The 15529-nt window shown below is 47.4% G+C and overlaps 1 pseudogene; it reads left to right on the forward strand.

The window, feature by feature from the left end:
• Positions 1–5115: 5115 nt before the first annotated feature.
• On the forward strand, positions 5116–8465 carry LOC105525481 (annotated as a pseudogene).
• Positions 8466–15529: the final 7064 nt, after the last annotated feature.

Below are 15529 nucleotides of genomic sequence, written 5' to 3' on the forward strand. Positions count from 1 at the left end.
CTAACCACCATCTTGTCTCAGCTCTTCCAATGCACACAAAATATAGACAATTATTCATTTCGTTCTCTCAGACGAGCCCTCTTGGATTCAAAAAACAGATGAGGACCACCTCCCACCCCTGATATAAAAAACACATCAAGCAAGCTCTGTTGCATAGCAGCAAATATCCTATGTAAATTAGTATAATATTAAATGAACAAACAGGCTCTGCCCAAGGAAAGAGAATATGACTCCACATTAGGAAAAAAACTTTCATTGTAATTATTTACATACAAACTAGAGTAGAAAAAAATTCGATTGTGTCAATTGGTACAGAAAAAGCTTTTGAAAGAAATTCTATGAGTTCGTGGTAAAAATATTTAGTTAACCTATATTGAAAGAGAACATCCATTTCCAAAAATCAACAGCAACCAAATGTGAAAAGTTCAAAGAATTATCATTAAAGGCAGGAACAAGAAGTAGATGTAGGCTATTATCTCTGTGTTTTAAATCATCATTGAGACACAAAGGCAGAGCTATAAGTATTAAAATAAATAAGCTGTGTGAATATTGGAAAAATACATAATGTTTAGTGATGATACCAGTATCAGTCCTGAAAATTCAAAGGAATAGGCAAGTGGAATATTCAGGTGAATGGGCTTTCAGAAAGAGGTGTGTAACAGATTACCATAGCAAAATCAAAATCTTTGACATGTGAAAGCAATACTTAATTAGAACAAATAATAGAAAATATGCCATTTGCAATAGTAACAAAATCCAATAATTACCTGCAAAGAATCCTAACAAAAATGTATAATGTCTTTCTGGAGGCAACTATCAAAGTATACTGATAGATTCAGGTTAAAAGGGTCTGAAATAAAGAGGAGCATAACCTATTCATTGATGGGAAACAGAACATTGCAAAAATGTCAATTATACTTAAATTATTTACAGTTTAGTGCCTTACCTGTAGCCGCCAAAATTACAATCAAATTTGGGCTGTTATTCTCTGCTTCCCAAATCAACCCTGGAAAATTATAGAAGGGAAAAAGAAAGAGAAGAAAAAAATATCAGCAAAAAAATCTAAACAACAAAACAGAGAAAGCCCTGGGTAAGACTGAAGACTATGTTGAACTGATACTTGTGTTTGGGACAGTGTTGGTTGGAAGAGGATCAGCAGCAGAGATGTAGGAGAGGTCTGTAGCCTGCCTATATGGCAGATGACTGAACGAATAGACTGAACATTTTTAAATTTCCACCTCACTTCATTGCACAATCTGAAGCACCAGAGTAACACAATGAAGCACCATTCAAAACACAATGCCAGTAGCCCCAGAGTAATACCAGGACACCAGGAAAACTGTGTTGGTTAAAGCAGTATGGCTCCGGAGTTCTGCTAATAACAGTGTGTAACCAACATAGTGGGAAAGGATTTGCGTTTTAAAAAATTGTTTCAACAGAATATAAAGAATGGAACAGAAGCAGAATAGAATGTCAGAGTAAATCATGCATACTAAGGGTAGGTATTCTTTCACATAAATAAATACATATATTGCTACCTACATATGTACTTGGAAAATACATAAAACATATTTCTTTGATGGAGAGAATGAATCATTTAGGACAAAACGTTTGCAAAGTCTACCTCTGGCTGGGTAGGAACCCCTGTGAGAAGGTGTGTCTTCTCCCAGAGGTCATTACAATCACGGGTGCTGCAGCTCCCCAGGGACCATCTGGCCTTGGACCCGTAACCATGCTCTGCAAGGGGTACAGCTGGGCAAATGCTCACAGGTGACAGAAACAGAGCATCTCCCACCCATCACTTCATCAAAGAGCCAGCAGCCAGGAGGAGGACTCTCCTGAGTGAGGACTGAAGGTCCAACTGCCCCCACAGAGAGGGGCCACAGAATCCAGCTCAGTCCCTTCTGTCAGCCCTGGAAGACCCTGACAATGTTGTCACCCTGACCACATTTCTCAGAATCAGAAACTTGGTCTGAGGGAAACAGACACCATAAACAGAGAACGGGGGCCCAGGCTCTGCCAGGCATCAATGTCAATAAGGAAGGAGATCACTACTATTCTTGCTGCCCTCTTTCTTCCACCTTGCCTAGTTCACAAGACAAAAGAGACAAAGCAAAAAGTTAGAAAGAAACAAAAGTAAGATAAATAGCCAGACAACCTTGGCACCACCACCCGACCCTAGGAGTTAAAGAAAAAGTAATAATAATAACATCAACCCCTGACCTAAACTACTTGTGTTATCTGTAAATCCCAGACACTGTATGAAAAAAGCACTGTAAAACTTTTTGTTCTGTTAGCTGATGCATGTAGCCCCCAGTCACGTTTCCCACACTTCCTCGACTTATCACGACCCTTTCATGTGGACCCCTTAAAGTTGTAAGCCTTTTAAACGGCCAAGAATTTCTTTTTCAGGGAGCTCGGCTCTTAAGACATGAGTCTGCGGACTCTCCCTGCCTAATAAAAAACCTCTTCCTTCTTTAATCCCGTGTCTGAGGATTTTTGTCTGCGGCTTGTTGTGCTACATCAGGACCCTGAGAAATGGCAGGCTTCCCCACCCCCACCCCCACCCCCACCATGACTCACCGCGCCATGATCCCCATCGCCACCCCCAACCCCATCCTCAACACCAAGACCGCCACCCCGCACCACCACTCCCACCCACATTAAGGCAGGATCTGTTTCCGCCCTTTCTGTCAACCCAGAGAAGTGCCAGGTGGCCCGGATGTGATGCCACTGAATTGTGCATTGGAGGTCAGAGAGAAGCCAGGTTCTTGGGCTTAGGGGCAGCTTGAGGTTGGTGGAAGGAAGCAGGCCCAGGCTCTGTGAGGGGTCAAGGCGAGAGGCTGAGAGAGGTCTGAGGACACCCCACCCCAGATAGAGAGCCTCAAATAATCCAGCACCGCTCCTGCTGCCAGCCCTGGAATACCCAGGAGCAGACTTCTCAGGCAGGGCAGCCCCCAGCCCCCCGCAGCTTAAGCCCCAGGGTATTCTGGAGACAGAAGCTGGTGTGACCAGGAAAGGGCTGGTTAGGAGAGGGCAGCGTCCAGGCTCTGCCAGGCATTAACATCAGGAATGTAATGGAGGGCTGAGGGTCCCTCTCCTCTATTCCCAGGCCCTACCACATCCCCATTCCCATCTTCATTCCCAACCCCATCATCACCCCCATTCCCCAGCAGCACCCTCATCCTCCCCAGCCCCCACCATCCTCATCGGTACCCCATCCCCACCCTCATCTCCCCAACCCGTACCCCCCTATAGCCCCATCCTGACAGAATCCGGGTCTGCCCCTGCTGTCAACCCAGGGAAGCCCCGGGCCAGATGTGATGCCACTGATTTGCGCATTGGAGGTTAGAGGGAAGCGAGCTTCTTGGTCTGACCAGCAGCTTTGGATTGGCAGAGGGAAGCGGGCCCAAACTCTGTGAGGAAGCAAGGTGAGAGCTGAGGGAGGGCTCAGGATGCCCCCATCCCGGATAGAGGGCCCCAAATAATCCAACTTCGCCCCTGCTGCCAGCTCTGGACCACCCGGGGGCAGACTTCTCAGTCAGGGCCACCCCCAGCACCCTGCCAACCCCGTCACTTAAGCTGCAGGGGACTCTGGAGTCAGAGCAGGGCTGCTTAAGAGAGGGCAGGGCCCAGGCTCTGCCAGGCATCAAAGTCAGGACCTTAAGTTAGGGCTGAAGGCCCCCTACTCCCATTCCCATCCCCTACTCCAATCCCTTTTCCATCTGCACTCCTAACCCCACTCCCTACCAGAACTCCCATCCTCCCCAGCCCCCACTACCCTCACGCCACCCTCATCTATCCCACCCTCACCCCCCTATCCCTACATCCTGGTAGAATCCGGTTTCGTCCCTGCTTTCAACCCAGGGAATCCCCAGGTACCCGGATGTGACACCACTGACTTGCGCGTTGGTGGTCAAAGAGAAGTGAAGTTCTGGCTCTGAGTGGCGGCTTGAGATTGGCGGAGGGAAGCAGGCCCAGGCTCTGTGAGGAGGCAAGGTGAGACTCTAAGGGAGGACTCAGGAGGCCCCCACCCCAGAGAGAGGGCCCCAAATAATCCAGCACTACTCTTGCTGCCAGCCCCAAACTATCTGGGGGCGGACTTCTCAGTCTGGGTCACCCCCTGCAACCTGCCACACCCTGTGGCTTAAGCCGCAGGGGAATCTGGAGTCAGAGTTTCGTGTGACCAAGGCAGGGCTGGTTAGGAGAGGGCAGTGCCCAAGCTCTGCCAGGCATCAACGTCAGGACCCTAAGTGAGGGCGGAGGGCCCCCAACCCCCATTCCCATCCCCCACTCCATCCCCATTTCCATCTGCACTCCTAACCCCACTCCCTACCAGAACTCCCATCCTCCCCAGCCCCCACTACCCTCACGCCACCCTCATCTATCCCACCCTCACCCCCCTATCCCTCCACCCTGGCAGAATTCGGTTCTGCTCCTGCTTTCAACCCAGGGAATCCCTGGGTGACCAGATGTGATGCCACTGTCTTGTGCATTTGAGGTCAAGAGAGAAGCAAGGGCCTCGCTCTTGGGGCAGTTGGAGATCAGCCAAGGGCAGCAGGCCCCGGATCTGGGAGGAGGCAAGGTGAGATGCTGAGGGAGGACTGAGGAGTATCTCACTCCTGATAGCGATCCCAAATAATACAGTGCCACCTCTCCTGCTGCTAGCTCTGGACCATCCAGGGCAGGACTCCTTAGGCTGGGCAACCCCCAGTCCCCCACCACTTAAGCTGCAAGGGACTCTGGAGACAGAGCTTGGTATGACCAGGGCAGGACTGGTTAGGAGAGGACAGCTCCCAGGCTCTGCCAGGAAACAACGTCAGGAACCTAAGGGAGAGCTGAGGGTACCCCCATCCCAAACTCCATTCCCATCCCTACCTCCATCCCCCACCTACACCCCTATTCCCACACCCATCCCTACTGGCAACTCTATCCCACATCTCCCACCTGCTCCTGGCAGAATCCGGTTCTGCCCCTGATTTCAACCCAGGGAAGCCCTGGATGGCCGGATGTGATGCTGCTGACTTGTACATTGTGGGTCAGAGAGAATTAAAATCAAGGGCATGGTTCTGAGGATCCGATTGAGATCAGCAGAAGGGAATGGGTCCGGGCTCTGTGAGGAGGCAAGGTGAGACCATGAGGAAGGAATGAGGAGGCCCTCACCCAGATAGAGGACCCTAAATAATCCAGCACTGCCTCTGCTGCCAGCCCTGGACCACCCGGGGCAGACTTCTCAGGCTAGACCGTCCGCCCTCCCCACTGCCACTTAAGCCACAGGGGCTCTGGAGTCAGACTTTGGTGTGACCAGGGCAAGGCCGGTCAGGAGAGGGCAGGGTCCAGGCTCTGCCAGGCATCAAAGTCAGAATCCTGAGAGAGAATTGAAGGCCTCCACCCCAACCCCTATACCCATCCCTAACCCCATACCCACCCTACTTATATTCCCATCCCCATCCCTACACCCAACCCCATCTTTGCAGCATGTGTTTCTTTCTCTGCAGTCAACCCACAGAAGCCCCAGGAATGACAGACAGGCAGGCCGATCCTGACATCCACATCCAGGACTGAAGGAGGGAAGGGGCTTAGTATCATGAGCAGGACCTCAGGGGAGTCTCTGCTCCTCAGGAGGGCGCAAGCCCTGCTGGGAGTAGAGGGAGGCCTCAGAGGACGCAGGTCCTCAGGATAGGGGGTCCACTCCCCCCCGTCTGAGACTGAGGCACCTCCTCTTTCGTCCTTGGGAATCGGAGAGATGGAGACTCAGGTCAACAGAGGGTGGGGCCCAACCCTGCCAGGGTCAAGGAGAGGAAGAAGAGGGAGGACTCAGCGTACCTTGGAGTCCAGACCAATGGGGACCTTGGCCCTGGGAGGTCCAGTACACAGTGGCCACCTGTAGCCCATGCTTGCTGCACCTTCTGGGTGACAGAGAGGAGAGGGCTGTGGTCAGAGCAGTGGTGACTCAGGTCAACAGAGGGAGTAGTCCCAGGATCCGCAGGCCCCAATGTGTGCCCCATTCATGAAGATTGGGGATACCTCGGCTCAGAAAGAAGGGACCCCACAGAGTCTGACTATCTCCTGATTTTTGCTCAGAGGGGACAAGATCAGGGATGGCCCTATGTGCTAACCTCATTTGTGCCACAGGAAAGAAGTTGAGGAGCCCTCAGAGAGATGGGGTCTTGCAGTAAAGGGGAGCTATCTGCTCATCTCAGGGAGTTTCAGGTTGAAGAATGGCAGGCCCCATCAGGATGAAGAGTAACCCACAGGAGGCCATAGGAACACTTACCCCGGAACCAAAGGGGTCATACCTGAACACCCCATGTGGGGGTGACAGGATGTGACTCCATCTCATTCCTGTTTTCAGATCTCAGGGAGGTGAGGAACTTGTTCTCAGAGGGTGACTCAGGTCAACACAGGGGCCACCATCTGGCCAATAGACAGAGTGGTCCCAGGATCTGTCAGTAGTTCTGGTGAGGAACATGAGGGAGGATTGAGGGCACCCTTGGGCCAGAACACAGATGAGGACCTCACAGAAATCTGCCCTGCCCCTGCTATCACTCCAGAGATCATGGGCAGGGCTGTCTGCTGAGGTGTCCCCCACCCCACTTACCCTGGGTTCATTGGTGTCAGTGAGGGGGAGATCTTGGTCTGAGGGGTCTGCACTCAGGTCAGTAGAGGGAGTGTCTTAGGCCTTGCCAGGAGACAAGGTGAGTACCAAGCAGGTTCCTCACCCAGGACACATGGATTCCAATGGATTTCAGCATCTCTTGCTGTCCTTCCCAGGAGGACCTGGGCATGGTGTGGCCAGATGTGAGTCTCCTTATGTCCTGTTCCCTATTAGGGATGTGAGCTCTTAATCTGAGTTTCTCAGGCCAGCAAAAGGGTTGGATCCAGGCCTTGCCAGAAGGGTAAGGGCCCTGCATGAGCACAGAGGGGACCATCCACCACAAGAGGGTGGAGACCTCACAGATTCCAGCTTGCCCTCCTGTTAGCACTGGGGTCCTGAGGCTGTGCTTGCAGTCTGCACCCTGAGGGCCCATGCATTCCTCTTCCAGGAGCTTTGGGAAACAGACACTGAGGCCTTGGTCTGAGGCAGGGCCATCTGGTCACAGAGCAGAGGAGATGCAGATGTCTAGTGCCAGCAATGAATGTTTGCCCTGAATGCACACTAATGGCTCCCACCGCCCCAGAACCCACGGGCCTCACCCTCTCTACCGTCAGTCCTGCAGAATCAGCCTCTGCTTGCTTGTGTACCCTGAGATGTCCTCTCACTTTTTCCTTCAGGTTCTCAGGGGAAAGGCTGACCAGGATCACAGGAGGCTCCAGAGGATCTCCAGGAGGTCCCAGAGGATCCCCAGGAGGCCCTAGAGAAGCACCAAAGGAGAAGATCTGTAAGTAAACCTTTGTTAGAGTCTCCAAGGTTCAGTTCTCAGCTGAGGCTCTCACATGCTCCCTCTCTCTCCAGGCCAGTGGGTATCCATTGCCCAGCTCCTGCCCACACTCCTGCCCTGACCAGAGTCATCATGTCTCTTGAACAGAAGAGTCAGCACTGCAAGCCTGAGGAAGGCCTTGAGGTCCAATAAGAGGCCCTGGGCCTGGTGAGTGTGCAGGCTGCCGCTACTGAAGAGCAGGAGGCTGCGTTCTCCTCCTCTCCTCTGGTCCCAGGCACCCTGGGGAGGTGCCTGCTTCTGGGTCACCAGGTCCTCTCCAGAGTCCTCAGAGAGCCTCTGCCTTCCCCACTGCCATTGATTTCACTCTATGGAGGTAATCCATTAAGGGCTCCAGCAACCAAGAAGAGGAGGGGCCAAGTACCTTTCCTGACCTGGAGTCAGTGTTCTGAGCAGCACTCAGTAAGAAGGTGACTGACTTGATTCATTTTCTTCTTCTCAAGTATTGAGTCAAGGAGTCAGTCACAAAGGCAGAAATGCTGGAGAGTGTCATCAAAAATTACAAGCACTACTTTCCTGTGATCTTCGGCAAAGCCTCCAAGTCCTTGCAACTGGTCTTTGGTATTGACGTGAAGCAAGTGGAACCCACCAGCAGCACCTACACCCTTGTCACCTGCCTGGGACTCCTATGATGGCCTGGTGGTTGATAATAATCAGATCATACCCAAGACAGGCCTCCTGATAATCGTCCTGGGCATGATCGCAATGGAGGGCAAATGGGTCCCTGAGGAGAAAATCTGGGAGGAGCTGAGTGTGATGAAGGTGCACGTTGGGAGGGAGCACAGTGTCTGTGGGAAGCCCAGGAAGCTGCTCATCCAAGATTTGGTGCAGGAAAACTACCTGGAGTACCAGCAGGTGCCCGGCAGTGATCCCGTATGCTATGAGATACTCTGGGGTCCAAGGGCGCTTGCTGAAACCAGCTACTTGAAAGTCCTGGAGCATGTGGTCAGGGTCAATGCAAGAGTTTGCATTTCCTACCTATCCCTGCGTGAAGCAGCTTTGAGAGAGGAGGGAGAGGGAGTCTGAACATGAGTTGCAACCAGGGTCAGTGGGAGGGGGGCTGGGCCAGTGCATCTTCCAGGGCTCCGTCCAGTAGTTTCCCCTGCCTTATGTGACATGAGGCCCATTCTTCACTCTTTGAAGAGAGCAGTCAGCATTCTTAGTAGTGGATTTCTGTTCTATTGGGTGACTTTGAGATTTATCTTTGTTTCCTTTTGGAATTATTCAAATATTCCTTTTAATGGATGGTTGAATGAACTTCAGCATTCAAATTTATGAAGGATAGTAGTCACACACAGTGCTGTTTACATAGTTTAGGTGTAAGAGTCTTGTTTTTTATTCAGATTGGGAAATGCATTCTATTTTGTGAACTGGGACATAGTAACAGCAGTGGAGTAAGTATTCATTTAGAAATGTAAATGAGTTAGCAGCAAAATTGACGAGGTAAAGAAATTTAAAAATATTTAATTCTTGCCTTATACTCAGTCTATTCTGTAAATTCTTTTTTTAAAAAAATGCATACCTGGATTTCCTTGCCCTTTGAGAATGTAAGATAAATTAAATCTGAATAAATAATTCTCTTTGTTCACTGGCTCATTTCATCTCTATGCACTGCGCATTTGCTCTGTGGAAGGCCCTGGGTTAATAGTGGAGATGCTAAGGTAAGCCAGACTCACCCCTACCCACAGGGTAGTAAAGTCTAGGAGCAGCAGTCATATAATTAAGGTGGCGAAATGCCATCTAAGATGTAGAAAAAAAGTAAGAGGGGGTGAGGGTGTGGTGCTCCAGGTGAGCGTGGTCCAGGTGTAAATGCCTTGTGTGGGGCCTTTTGGGCTTTGGGAAACTGCAGTTTCTTCGGAGGGAGCTGATTCTAATGAATTGGAGGGGTCCAGGGCCAGATTCTCAGACGGTGTGAGAAAAGCTCATAATGGAAAACTGAACAGTTCTTTTATGATGGTGGATGAACAGAGAAGAGTGGAGTAGGAATGGAAAGTGTCTTGTGCTTTAGTCCCAGTGTTGTTGAACACAGTACAAGAGCTAGGTGATGAACACTTATCATCTGAAAACGTTTCCTGAGAGAGAAGCATAAATCTCCCTGGAAAGGAGACCCAGAAGCCACTGGCCGGGTACTTTTCTGCCTGACTGGGAGAACTAGAGCTGACTCTATTAAAAATGAATTCTAGTTAGATTATCTCAAGTGCAGTTTGACCAGTTGTAAGCAAGGTGGTGACAAAATGAATGAAAATAGTTATTTGCATGGAAAAGCATCTGGGAGCAAGGGAAGGAGTTGGTCTCTGACTCAAAATCTAGGAGCTTTGAGTTGCGTCTGGCTGCAGAAAACTCCCGCATACCCAAATTTTGAAGTATATTTTCTAAGAGGTAACCACTTACTAAATTTTATGGATGGAACTTCATTTTTTTGTCTAGTTATTCCATGTCCTATTGAGCTGTATGTTCTCTGATAATTCTTGGAAAAGAAAGACAACAGCAAAATCCCAGAGTCCTAGGGCCTGGGGTCAAATAATATTGGAAATAACAGGCATCTGCCCCTCTTTAAACTTCTAATTTACACTAGGCCCTGAGCCAGGTGTTTCATCTACATTGCATACACTCCAACTGTCCTACTAGACAGGGCTTATCAAATCTGCTTACAGATGAAGAATCAAGGCTCACGGGGCTTGTGAATTGGAGCATAATAACGGTATTTCTTGGGTATTTCCCAAGATCACGTGGCTAGTAAGGAACAGGACTGGAACCAGACCCCTGGTCTGAATTTCTTTAGAGCCCATACAGCTCCCACTCCCCGCAGCCCGAGGCTGACCTCCTGACTGGTACTTCATTTCTCTTTTCAGCACTGCACCATGTAGCTCAGGTGACAAAAAAGAAGGACCTTGAGCACAAGATACTAAAAGCAGACCCGGAGGTGACAATGAGAATCAAACACCATTTAGGACTGGTGTATGCTGGGTTCCTCAAGACCTGACTGCCCAGATGTGGTCATTTCTGTCTAGTCCCAGCACTTTCCAGAATTAAAGCACATTTCCCCTGGTCACTTCCATATTATTTGTCTGACTCTGGAACCTGGCCTGCTGAGCAGCTTGTCACTGGTCCCCACAGAACAGCCTAGAATCACCTGCTTTCTTCCTGACAGGGAGCATTTATTCTCCCTGTAGAAGTCCTCTGGTTGTCCCATCTCTCACTCAGGAAGCCATGTGATATCAACAACCATTTTGATACAAAAATTCACATGGGATAGTGACTTTTGGACATCTGGATACCACTCCGGTTATCTCCGACACAGTCTCCAAGTGTTTTCCTAAGGGGTTGAGTAGGGTCTGACTTGCCATATTATCTATTAGTTCTTGGGATATCCCCCTGAAGTTGCACGAAGTTTGGAACCACCTTGATACTTGAAATCGGACTTTTACAGGGTGTTTTATTTGGAATTCACCTCTGAACACATGCACAGATGAATGGTCAAAAACCAAAGCTTCCCTCATGAATATTAGGTGAGGAAACACTTTGGAAATCCCAGTGGAACAAACGTCTACTTACTAAGGCTAAATTCCTAAATCTCTGGAGTCCCCCAGGAAGTGAAACCTAATTTCTTGGAATACATGCCAGCTCTCATGTAAAAGGAATAATTAAGCAGTCTTCTACTGCCTCTTGTCTGTTTAATTGCTCCACGGAAAAATACTGACTTTCAGTGTGCCTAGAGGCACCTGACAGGTGTTCAGGCATGTGCAGAGTAGCAGAAACTCACAAGTTATGATTTTGATCAGGAATCAAATGGAGGAAAAAATTCTCAGCCTACTTAGTGGGAGCTAAATGATAAGAACTTATGAAAACAGAGAAGGAAATAACAGACACTGGGGTCTACTTGAGTGGGGAGGGTGAGAGGAGGGAAAGAAGCAGAAAAGATAACTATTCTGTGCTGGGCTTAATACCTGGATGGCAAAATCTGTATAACAAATCTGTGTCACGTGTTTACTTATATAATAAACCTTCACACGTACCCCCAAACCTAAAATAAAAGTTAAAAAAATAAAGGGTATTGCAAAGATAAGCCTTCCTGCTGAGAATTTCAAGATTCTTGGACAGTTGTGATCCTATATTAGAAAGCATCTGTGACATACTAGATCCTTGAACAAGTTGGAAAACTTCAAGGCAAATTTGGCCTTCTTAGAAATGCCTCCTAGAAACGAGATGGATTGTGTAACACCACATTATAATAGTTGCTTTTTATTGAGCACTTACTATGTAACAGTTTATGGGGGAAGCTATATTACTTACCCACATCTTGTCTTTCTCTCCTGTCTGGACACATGGGAACAGTAAAGTCCACTTGCAGTTAGGAAAAGTAGTGTGACAACCCCTTACCACTGAAACATGAGCAGAAGCATTGTTTGTCACATCCAGGAATGTGAGAGTGACTGTGCCACTTTCCGCTTTCTCCCTCCTTTCAATGGCAAGACTGGCAGCTTCATCTTGAGATGATGGAATCACAAAGTGGAAGTAGCATGGATCCCTGGGTCACGTGAGAGTTTAGCGCCCCTGGCAAACTGTATCACAATTTATGTATGCATAAAATAAACTTGTGTCATGCCAATCAAATTTCAGCGTTTGTCTGATGCATCAGCTAGCAATTACTTTAACTACCATAGCTACCATTTCTGTTGTTAAGTATAAATATTTTGTATTTCAAAGTTAGTAGTTTGCATAGTTATTGCAAAAATTATAGAAATTTATATAATTCACAATTTTCCCCTTTACAAAACTCCTCCACAGTTTATCCCCCTCCTTAGAGGTCACAACAATTAACAATCTGGTGTGTATTATTTTAAAACTGACTCTAGGCTATTAATTGACAGGTAAGCTATAACAATGTATTGCTTTTATTTAATACACAAGAGTGATAACGTACATATTGATCTGCCACTAGCCTTTGTCACTTTATAAAATGGATATGGGAGCTTTCCACAACAGTGTATATATAGATCTCGCTTTTGAAACTAATTTCTATAATTCTAAAGTAGGCATGCACCATAATTAATTAAACTCTTTCTTCCTAATGGACACCAGTTGTTTCCCATTTGCTGTATGATGAATAGAATAAAATCAACATCTTTGAATATGAATTATTAGGCAAACATTAATGTTTTCTTATAAGAAATGTATTAACATGGATGTTGGGTGAAAATGAAAAGGGTATAAATAGTTTAACATTTTATAAATATTTCTGAAATTTCATTGCAAAAATGTTGTACCAATTCACATTCTCATAAAAATAAAAAATGATTTGAAATTATGAAATGTGGACAGGAGATTTCTCCTCTGCTTTCAGAAAGATTTGGTCAGAATGAACAGGAGCCTGGGAAGGAGAGCAGACAGGAGACCCTCAGCCCGTGAGAGGCATTGGATCCAGAGGGAAGAGAAATTGCCAGAGTCCATGAGAGGGACCACATGTGAAACCAGAACCACAGAGCTTCAGACAGGCTGGCACTCAGCACTCTGAATCCAGAGTTCAGCCTGGTAGGGGCAGGGACCTGAGGGAGAGAAGGGGGAAGGTAGGAGGGAGAAGAAGACAATGAACAAGAATAGGTTTGGGAAATCCAGGGACCATCATTCCCAGCTGGAAGGGGCCACGTGATCTGAATGGGCAGGCTTGTTGGCTGAATGCACCAGTGGGGTGCGGGACACTGCACCCTCCCTCAGAATAACCTTCCCTCTGTCAGGAAGAGTATGGCTGGCTCCCTGCATCATTCTGGGTGAGCTCCCTCTCTTGACCACTCCAATGCTCCTCTGCGTCCTTGCCAGCGTCCCAGGGCTGAGTGCTGTCTTCATGACTACTGTGGACTGGTGTTTTATCCCTGTGGACCCTCCATAGAGGCTGGGCTGTATGAGTGGGTTACTGACTGATGACCAACAGCCAAGATGGGCCAGGAACACCATGGACTCCAGTGGCTTCCAAGATCTTGGTGCACAAGGGGGCAGATGTCTTGGGACTGTAATCGCTGCCCTATGTTTCAACCATTTACTGTCTAGGGTAGAGGGCTGGTCCAAGGTCTGGACATGGGAAGGTTGGATGGAACCCCCTTGGAAATGGCACCCTTCATTGTTAAGCTGACACAGACGTGTGGGGTCCAATGCAGGAAGTATCATGCACCATCCTGTTGGGAGCGTCCTCATCTCCACGTCGGTGTTTGGCCCTGGGGAGGAGGTGTCCACAGTGACACCTCAGCTGTAATTTCCATGAGAACTGTGAACTCCAGTGAGTACAGGTAAGGGAACTGTGGGTTTCTTCATGGAGGCAGGAGGCCCAGGTGGGGCAGAATCCAATATTTGAATCAGTGAATTCCCATGCCTGGTAATTTCATTCATTCATTAGTTCATGCATGCGTTCATTCATCCGGCAAACATTTATTGAACATATGCTGAGGACATACTAACTACAAAACAAAAGAAAGTGGCTAGGCCCTTAATTTGTTCTGTGAAGGGTGTGGGGCAGATGGTGAGGTGGAAGGATGTGAGCATTTTAGGAAGTGAGGGACTGGGAACTGATGGAGAGAATCTCTATTGATCTGATTTCTAGATGATGCTGTGCACTTAGTTGAGAGTGACAGTGGAGGAGGAAAAGTTGGTGATGATTTGATGAGGAAGAGTGTGGAGGATGAGGTCTGTGTGTATTATGTAGTCGGATAGGTGTCCATGTGGAGCTGTCGCATGAGCAGTAGGAAAATGGATCTGTCTATTTGGATAGGTGTCAGGGCTGGACATTAGGTTAGGCTGCATCAGTAGAAGTATTTTGAGGCTATGGGTTAAGGTAAAATCAAGTGATTATTGTGTAGATACTGGCTTACATGCTACACGATGCCATTCTGTCTCTTGAAAACACATTTATTTAATAATCAAAATTACACTAAGCTTAATGAAGGAAGGAAGTGCATAGGAGGCTTGAAAGGGAGGAAGACCACTTCCAAAAATCCAAATAGATAGTGTTTCCTATATATGTGTGTATACATTTGTGTATATACATATTTTTGTATATATACATATATACAAAGATATATGTATATCTTTATGTATACATGTATGTATATGTACAAATATATGTATATATTTATGTATATAAACATGTATATTTGTATAAACAAATACATATGTGTAAATACATTTGTGTGAAGATATATAGTTTCATATATATTTGAGGTGGCTCGTGTTGTATATAGATTTATATATCATACATTTTCAGTGTCGTATCTGTTACATCATGCTACTTTTAGTGCTCTTGGCATCTGTTGTCCAAGATTAAGTATATAACTACTAATACCCAGACACTTATCTCCTCTAATGTAGTGTGCTGTTTTTGGCAGCTGGCTGCTCTATAGTAACTAAATAAAGATTATGACAAACAGAGCAAGGGGAAATAAGCAATCCCAGGTCACAGTACCTGGGGGTCAGTACTTCATGATGCATTCTGTATCTGGTTGGTGGAAAGTGGTTTTCAAAATTTTAGATGTGGAAACTCTTATTCCAATGGAAACCTTCCACAAAACTCCAGTCCATGAACATGGGGAAGACAGAGCACTGTGGATGAAGTGAGGACTCTAATCCCATAGCCCTGTCCACCCAGCACCTTTTCTTCCCTCAGAGTATTGGGCCACCCTGACACCCCTGAGTACTATTGGGGCAGCTCTGTGCAAAATGCCCTTCCTCAGACATGGACTTTCTCATGCCCTCCAACAGGCATCTGTCTGTGTGGATGTCATTTTCTCTACTGCACAGAATCTCAACTTTGTTGCCAGGCACTGCCAAAAACTTGTGACCTTCCAAACTCTCCATTCTCTGTATATGCTACAATTCCATTTCTGATTTCCCAAGCTCCTCACTGTCTCCCCACACCCCATGCACTGACCTAAACACATATGGACACACATTGTCCTCCTGCTCACCTGTGTATTCTTTATTCTCAGCATGGAACTCACTCCCCTCCCTCCAACTCACCGTTCCCCTTTGGAATTTGCATAGGCTCTTCATTCCTGTTGACCCCAATCCCTGTCTTCACCTTCATTCCTAGCCCTGCTTCAAAC

This window comes from Colobus angolensis, unplaced genomic scaffold, assembly GCF_000951035.1.
Source record: "Colobus angolensis palliatus isolate OR3802 unplaced genomic scaffold, Cang.pa_1.0 Scaffold536, whole genome shotgun sequence".
NCBI lineage: Eukaryota > Metazoa > Chordata > Mammalia > Primates > Cercopithecidae > Colobus > Colobus angolensis.